Below are 9,276 nucleotides of genomic sequence, written 5' to 3' on the forward strand. Positions count from 1 at the left end.
AGGAGATTCAGTCTGTTCATCCATGGTCTTTGATTCCTCGATTGGGTTCGATTCCCCGGCTGATTTCTTGTCACCTTTTCGAAAAAGTTTATGCTTTCTGATCTGCGATTCAGTCAAGGTTGCAGATAGCTCAATGGCCTGACGGAGTGTGGTAGGGTTGCTACCAGTGACAATGTCTTGTACCGAGTCAGGCAGGCCGTCGATGTACCTTTCGATAGCCTTGTCGAGTGGGGCGACCATAGTCGGGCAAAGTAGACTCAACTCCTCAAACCTATCAGTATATGCCCTGTGTTCGCCACTATCTTGTTTCAAATCATCAAACTCCTTCTCCAACGCTCGTTGTTCATGACGAGGACAAAACTCTCTCATCATAAGTGCTCTCAGTTCAGCCCATGTTTGTGCTAGAGCAACATCTGCACCACGGTCTCTCATTACCCCGTTCCACCATGTAAGAGCCCTCTTCTGAAACACACTCGAAGAAAACTCGACCTTGCGATTTTCCGGACACTGCACGTGGCGAAAGGTATTCTCGATGCTCTCGAACCATTGGAGAAGCCCAGTTGCTCCCTCAGAACCACTAAACTTGAGTGGTTTAGCCAAGTTAAAGTTCTTGAAATTGCATGTACCATTGTTGTTGTTGTTGGCTTGGTTCCATTGAGCAAAGAGATTTGGGAATTGAGCAGCCATCTGCTGCGCAATAATTTCTGCCAGCTCGGCAGTTGCTATCTGGTGTTCGTGTCGAGGAGGCATTCTAAAAGAGGAAAACATGAAAGGAAACAAATAAAATGGTATTGGGTAAGAATAGGATGTTACAATCACTGACCATAATCACGGTTGATGGTCACTTGTTTGAATCATGAAGCAAACAAACAACACCAGGGCTGAATCAAAGCAAATAGATCCTCATAGTGTATCGCGAAGACATGCTCGCCTATAAGTGGACACTCACCCCAAGAGTTCCCAGGTAAGAGTGACTGGTCCGATTATGCGGATTTGTACGAACACTCTAACCTTAGACAGAAAACCCAGGGTACAGGCATTCACCCTTCCAGTTCGCACGTGTTCACACTATTTAGGACCCAAAACTTTGACGGGAGTTTTGAAAATTCAAAGGGGTTCAAAACCTTATAACAAAGGGTTCAAAACCTTACAATAGAGGGTTCAAAACCTAGTAATCAATCATCCTAGAACAGATGATTAGCTTTCAAGGCGGTTTTGAAATTTATGTTCTTGTTGTGGTCGTCGCCTAAGGGTAGGTGACGGTATTGTTTTGTGACTAAACGCAAGTAAACTCGCGTTAGGTTCCTAGGAAGGTTATAGACTAGGTCAAAGCATTACTAATAACCTAATTCCCTATAACCATTGGCTCTGATACCATCTTTTCTGTCACACCCCGACCACGTAGAACATACAAAACGTGGCGGAATGTCGGGGAGTGTTGTAACAGAATCAATTGTTTCAAATCCATGGCAATTGAAGTTTCGTTTTATTAATCACACATGAATGTTTACATTGTTTAAACCAGAATCAAAGTGTACATAACATAAATTAACTAGTTCTTGTCTCGTTTTAAGTTACTAAGGCACAGGTCCGCCTAAGTATGTCTTGATAAGTCCTATGCATCATCTCCTGAAAACACATGTGAAAATAGGTACGTCAGCATAAAAATGCCTGTGAGATACATTGGTTTTGTGAAAACGGAATTCATGACTTGAGTTTGAGAAAATGTTTAGTCATGAACCTCGTATTTTGCTTTGTCTTGTAAATCATTTGAAAAACGGTAAGATCAAATGATATGTATAAATAAGAGAACAATGCATGGTTAACTGAATAACCATGTAAAAAAAGAGTTTGTATAAGATTTGTTGTTTGTAAATCAATGTCTTGTGAAAAGCGTGTTATTTGTATAAAATGTTCTATGTTTCAAATTGAAACGATTCAAATAACGCTACGATATGTAATAACATACAAACACTTATATATAGGAAGTACCAGCGGCGAATCCACCATGCTTGTATCATATTACACATGCCTCGTTACTTAAATCACTTACTCAAACCAAACCATCAAGATGAAATGTTTAACAACGGTAGAAATGTTCATGTATAGTCAAATGTCTATTGTCAAATGTAATCCATGTCAACGGATACAACTGGTTTACACGGTTCAATGGTTACAGATGGTTCATGAAATCAAAGGGGTAAGACCGTTCACATAGTCAAATGGTTACAACGGTTCAAAATGTAGTGTAATCATATGCTGGATGAGCATATGCAACAGAAATGCAATGTGAAACAATGTACTACGTATGCACACAATGGGCGTACGTAGCATGAAATGTATTGTAGAGTACAACGGTTCAAAATGTAGTATACTGTGTTCATACGCTGGATGAGCATATGCAACAGATATGCAATGTGAAACAATGTACTATGTATGCACACAATGGGCGTACGTAGCATGAAATGTATTGTTTCAAAATGTAGTATATTGTGTTCATATGCTGGATGAGCATATGCAACAGATATGCAATGTGAAACAATGTACTACGTATGCACACAATGGGCGTACGTAGCATGAAATGTATTGTAGAGTACAACGGTTCAAAATGTAGAATAATGTGTTCATATGCTGGATGAGCATATGTAACAGATATGCAATGTGAAACAATGTACTACGTATGCACACAATGGGCGTACGTAGCATGAAATGTGATGTAAAGCAATGTACTAAGTACGCACACAATGGGCATACATAGCATAAACACAATGAAATCATGTACTATATATGTACTATCGAACATAGCAGTATATGATGTGAAAAACGGAAAGCATGAAAGTAGCAAGTAGGCACATGTGTTTCACCCCAAAACAGTTTGGAAAACAGTAAAAGAGGGGTTCAATGTACTCACATTGACTCCTCGAAAACATGTAAAAGATGGGGTTCAATGTACTCACCTGAGATTACTTTGAGTTCTTGTATAATAACAAAACAAATGCTAGATCACGGAATATCAAACGGCACCTAATAGGTAGCTATGTTAATATACTGGACCAAATCGGAAGGATCGGATAGTACGCGGGTTCGTAAACCAAACGAGTATGGAGACTCGTGTAATATGGTTTATCAAAGCCTACATACTAAAATGAAACCTAACCTAAGTGGTTGCGACCCATTACGACCCGTTTAGGTAGCTTATGCTACCTTACGCGTCGTTCGCGTAGAACGCGTCTGGAACGCCTAACATCGCGACCACAAGGTATAACCTCGGAAGGTTATAGCTATGGTCACCTAATGTGTTAGGTCGGATCCCAATGATCGACCAAATGGGTCGGGTTCGAAAGTATAAGCGATGGTTTAGATCGCTTACCTTACGACCCTATATAAGCACTAAACTAAAAGTGACGAGCTAAGCATGTTAGAACATGCTTAACTAAGTTTAGAAAACAGGTTTGGCATCAAAACAAACGGCTTTGATGCTCACGAGTAGTTTGGTTACAAAATACGCAAGAATGCGCATTTTGGCCAAAACTACGACTCGTCACTGAGCCTAGATAACGTGGTAATCAGTAGGTATGGTCACTACGGACCATAACCATTGTGATCACGCTCACGTTATGAAGTTCCATGAACTTCGCATCGACCATAAGCTGGTCAATGCAGAAAGTCAACAAAACGTTGACTTTCGGACTCGAAAAGCGAATAAAAGAGCGAAAGAAGACTTACGGAGGGTCCCCGAGTGCTAATCTAGATCAAATAGCTCAGGTATGAAACAATGGTTCCAACTTAGAGCCTTAAGATCAGATTGTGTGGGTTTTTGGAACAAGGGGGGGTATTTATAGGAAAAGTGGAACCGTTAGGATCGTTTATCGAATATCGTGCCGCGATCTCGAGCGTACACTTGTCAAAATATTGTGGTAAGTCAGATATTGGCTCTTGGCTCCTGATTGGGTGAAAGGGCATTGCCCCTTGATCGAACGAAAGGCCAAACTGCATTAAATGCAATATATTTTCTGTCTGACAGTCTCACGCGCCCCGCGTAAGGAATTGGTAAATCCTTACGCGCCCCGCCTAAGGTTCCCAGATCAGAATTTACAATTTTGGTCCCTGCACTTCAGAAACACGTATTTTGGCCCATTTTTGGCACGTTTAAGCCCCGTTAACCTCATTTCAAGGCTCTAAGATGAAGTTAAAGTGTAGGGGACATGAAATATGCTCAAAAATATTCCGGATGTCGGTTCGTTTGGCCGTACGATTGCGATGTTCGCTTAATTACGACGGAATGCGCATAAGCGCGAAAGACGATCCAAATGACGTGACGAATGGATTTTTCTCATGCCCAACACTAAGGCATAATATAAGGATGCTTACATAAATTTTTGGATGTTCGGATGTATTCAGAACGTAAGTTATGCGCGAAAGTGCAAACTTGTGCACTTTTTGACACTTTTAGTCCCTGAATGATCCAAAAGTTTGTTTTAGCATACCAAACACCTCAAAGCCTATTTCTAAGCTATGTAGAGGATATTTAGGGTATGTTTAACTTATGAACATGTTCCGGAATGTTCGTTACAGTTCAAATTGGCATACTTTCGCAGTTTGTCAAGTTTAGTCCCTGTAAGCGAATTAACTTGTTTTTGCTATACCCAAGCCTTCAAAACTTATTTCTAAGTTATGTAAAGGTTATTTAAGGTATGTTGAGTATATGTTGATGTTCCGGAGTATTTGTCGCATTAAACTGAGTACGTTTACGCACCAGTTTGCGTATAATGCTCTAGAAAGCAATGTAGAGTTTGAAATTGAACAATAATTGATATGTGCAAAACATACACATATTTATGCAAGATCCCAAGTTTGAAATACACTATTTCATTGGCTTGGTATTTGTTTGATGGTCGCGGTGACACAGGTGTCACACTTTTCAATCCTCAACTATTAGGTGTGCCACATGGATGATGACATGGCTGCTTATTTGGCTTGCACCATTGGGTGACATGTGTCCCCCAATGGTTTGCTTTATTAGATATATATAGATTACACTTTATGTACATTTATATTTAACCCCGTATTTTAATATCTTACGGGTTAAATGTTATGATTTTGTTGATATTATAAATAATATTTATGATGAAAATGTAACTTTATATTTTAAGGAATTTAATTTTAATAAACTATTTTGTATAAATTTTTTTATTATTAACTATACAAAGTCACATTTATATAATCTGTGTAATATACGAAGTTTTTAAAGATATAACTTTTTTATCATTTGCTATGTAAAATTAGATTTATTCAACACGTATAATACATGAGGTTTTTTAAGGATATAAGTTTTTTATTATTTGGTAGATTTTTCAACCCGACTATACACGGGTTTTTTTTAAAGATACGACGTTTTTAGTATTTAATATACAAAATTACATTTATTTAATCTGTGTAATATACATGGTTTTTAAAGATATAACTCTTTTTTAGATCTATTCAACACGTATAATATAGGGGGTTTTTAAGGATGTAATTTTTTATTATTTGGTAGATTTACACGGGTTTTTTAAAGATATGACGTTTTTAGTATTTAGTATACAAAATTACATTTATTTAATCTGTGTAATACACATGGTTTTTAAATATATAACTTTTTTTTATTTGATATATAAAATTATATTTATTTAACCCGTACAATAATAAAGATATAAATTTTTATTATTTAATATATAAAATTATATTTATTCAATCCGTGTAATACACGGAGTTCTAACCTAGTTGAATATCTATAGGGATATTTATGTGCGTGTTAAGAGATTTCTACGGAAAAAAATAAAGTACGTTGTTTTTTATGTTTAAAAAATTGTAGAGGGATTTTTTTTTAAAAAAAATACAGAAAATGTGTTGATTTTTATAGTTGAACATCCTCTCTAAATACCTAATCCCAAAACTCTACGACCGTGTTTATTGACCGGAATAGTTATCGATTAAACTTATTTAAACTAAGTATTTATTCGATCAAAACTTAGTGGTTTAGTGGTAAAAGTGTTGTGTATTTAGGTTCTTGCAAGTATAAAGTTGTGGTTTAGTGGTAAAAGACTAAAAGTGTTGTGTATTGAAGTTCTTGCAAGTATAATGTAAATAGTTATTAAACAAATCGTTGTTTTTTCTTTAGAAACTAAAATATGTATAAGAAGATTTGTATGAACAAGTTCCAAAATATATGATATTATTATACGATAACCTCAATAATTTTTAGAGTAAAAAAAGAACAAAGATGCTGACTTAAGGCATATAAATTCTTATCAGATATTATTAAAAAATAAATAAAATATAAACTTTTGTTTTTTCTTTCTTCAGTTTTATTGTTTCCGTTTTATAATATTATAATATAATTAATTAAAAAATATGTAGTGAAAAATGGTTTACTTTGGTTGTTTAGTGGACTGAAATGGCACAAGAAGAAAGCAAAGTAGAGTTGCAGCCTACAGGGAAATAATGATCTGGAGGTAGTAGGCTAGTGTACTCTTACCCATCCACATGATCTTATATCACATCTTCAATCACATTCTTAGGGGGTCGGGGTGCACACCGAAAACCCCATCGGGGAGGTGTTTCGCCGAGCGGGTATACACCGCCAACCATGCGGTGACCAAGAGAGAGGTGAGAGAACCGGTGGCGGCTCACCGAAGAGAGAGGGAGGAGAGAGAGAGGCCTTGTCCAATCAATGTTTTTTTTTTAAAAAAAAAAAAAAACCAATTCACCTAAGAGGGGAGTGCCGCCATCAATTTAGGGTGTTAGGGGAGTTTAAGAGGAGAGTTGACGTGGCACACGAGGATTGGTTAGGCGTAAGAGAGGGGACTCACCTCTTAGGTGAGCACCCCTTACACCCTTAGGCAGGTTATACGGTATGCTAATCATCCGTTACGTAGACGCCACATCATAGTTTCATAAAAGATGATCCGTCATGTTAAAACATTGGAAATGGAAGGATGATCCTACCCACCAAGTTTACTTTTTTTTTTTTAATTCATCTACTTTTTTTAACATTTATTAAATAAGATAGAAAAATAAATTCATTAATATTAAAAAACAAAACATTACATAAGTTAAAAAAAAACATAAACTTAATTTTCTTTTTCCTAAGTTTCATATTTTTTCATGATTTTCTCTTCCATTTTCTTTAAAATAGTGCGTTTTTGTTCGGGATAACTATCAGCATCGGTCGTCATTATGTCCCATTCTTTGAGTTCGTTTTTTTCTTTGTCGACCCGAACCTTTTCTTCGGCCACGCGTACATTTTCTCCCGCCACTCGTGCCTTTTCTCCCGCCACGCGTACCCTTTCTTAGACCGCCCGTTCCTTCGCCTTCGCCTTTTGACCACCGTGGTAGCGGGGCTTGCCGTCGGGATAACGAGGGAGGATTTTATAGGAACTAGGTTCACCTTTTAATAAAATATATTACAAAATATATAATAACGAAACTCTCGTTATTTGTGAGAAATTCTTCTAGTACAATACCGGTTACATAAACAAAATAAATAAATGTAATATACAATTTAATTGTACCAATCTTGATTCAAGTCGATGTCTTTGGAAACTTCAACTGCACCCAATGTTTTAAAAACCGGTTTAAACCGGCCGGTTGAACCGGTTAAACCGGATACCGGATGTTTGGCCGGCACGAATCATACCGGTAAACTAAGGAAACGGCAAAGAAGTTGTACCGCCGGTAAATTGGGTTATACCGGTTTAAACCAGTATACCGGTACTGTTTTGTACCAGGACAAAGATCAAAATTTTGAACTTTTAATTTTTAGGTGCCTAATAAAGGTGATTATTTACTTTCTTAGTTAAAGTGTAAAACTTAGCGTCCACAATTGACAATCCATGTCGATCAAACTTCTTCCTCACTCAAAGATAAAAAATCATTGGGTTTTTCAAATTAAGTTATTCAACAGATCATCTAGTTTACCTTCTTTTGACTTTTATTCAATCATTCATGTTGTTAATTGTTATAGTCCTTGCTAATTGCTATATAATGGGTATTTAATCATAAACTTCTAGATAATTTTTTTATTATGGATTAACTTTTGGAATATTTTTTTTTTTATTATGGACTGATGTAGTTTAGGATTATTTTTTGAGTTGTAACTATATTTTATGGATTTATATAGTTAAATAGTCAACACGGTTGAACCGTCCGGTACAACCCGGTTCAACCGGTTGAACCGTTTCTGATTCTAACCCGGTACGATTAAAATACCGGTTTTTAAAACATTGACTGCACCTACGAGATCGAAACTCCGCTGCAAGACAAGCAAAATTATTGACGGTTTTGGTTGAGACACGTGTTCAACACGCTTCCCTTAAAACAGATTCCGCGCCTCCTCTCAGGCGGTTCTGTCTCCCAGCGTACAACAACCGGAACAGTATGTGTACTGCCGGAGATGACTCTCATGCCCGAGATAGCACCGGGTATAATTTGGTGTTCTTAAAGTAGAAAAAATAAGTTGTGTAAAACAATTTAGAGAATGCTCTTCTCTAAATTTTCATGGAACAAAGATGAACCTTTTTGTGTATCTTTTTTTTCTTCCTCAAATGAATAAACTATATTCAGTTTATAATGAGATACATCAAAACTCATTCAACCCTCTTAATTTTGTCATAAACATGATTATTAATCTTGTAATTAACAAGATATTAATGTTTGTCATAAACAAGATCATTAATCTTGTAATTAACAAGATAATTAATCTTGTAATAAAAAGGGTTAAACTCTTACTTAATGGATATTAAGTGGTAAAAAGAAACTGCCATTCAACTTATGGCACTAGTGAAACCGTCTACCATTAACTCTCTAGTAAGTAGACTGGTTTGATCGGTCGAGCGCGCATGCAGGCGCGCCTTAGTTGAACCTGCACTACGCTTCTGCGGAGATACACCTTCTCGCGCCACGCGCTAATTGGATGCCACTACGCATACCAGGACGCCTCCTGGTCATGCGCCATCCATACTCGCGCGCCACACGGATGCTACTTTGCATACTTCGCCATAGCCAATGATGTGCGTCATGTGCCTAAGGAGCTCGCGCCGCATCGACATGTTCCATGCCATGGCATCCGCCTACGCCACCCAAAGGTGCGCCATACGCGGACCCGCCATGTATCTGACCACGCGCTCATTGGCAAAAATACAAAGGCGGTGTGCGAAGTTCAAAGTGCACCACATTGGGCCTATAGCCATGTCACGCGTGCATATGTGCGGGTGCGATGCACCCTTTGGTCCCCAC

The sequence above is a fragment of the Helianthus annuus genome, chromosome 12 (genome assembly GCF_002127325.2).
Source record: "Helianthus annuus cultivar XRQ/B chromosome 12, HanXRQr2.0-SUNRISE, whole genome shotgun sequence".
Classification (NCBI taxonomy): Eukaryota; Viridiplantae; Streptophyta; class Magnoliopsida; order Asterales; family Asteraceae; genus Helianthus; species Helianthus annuus.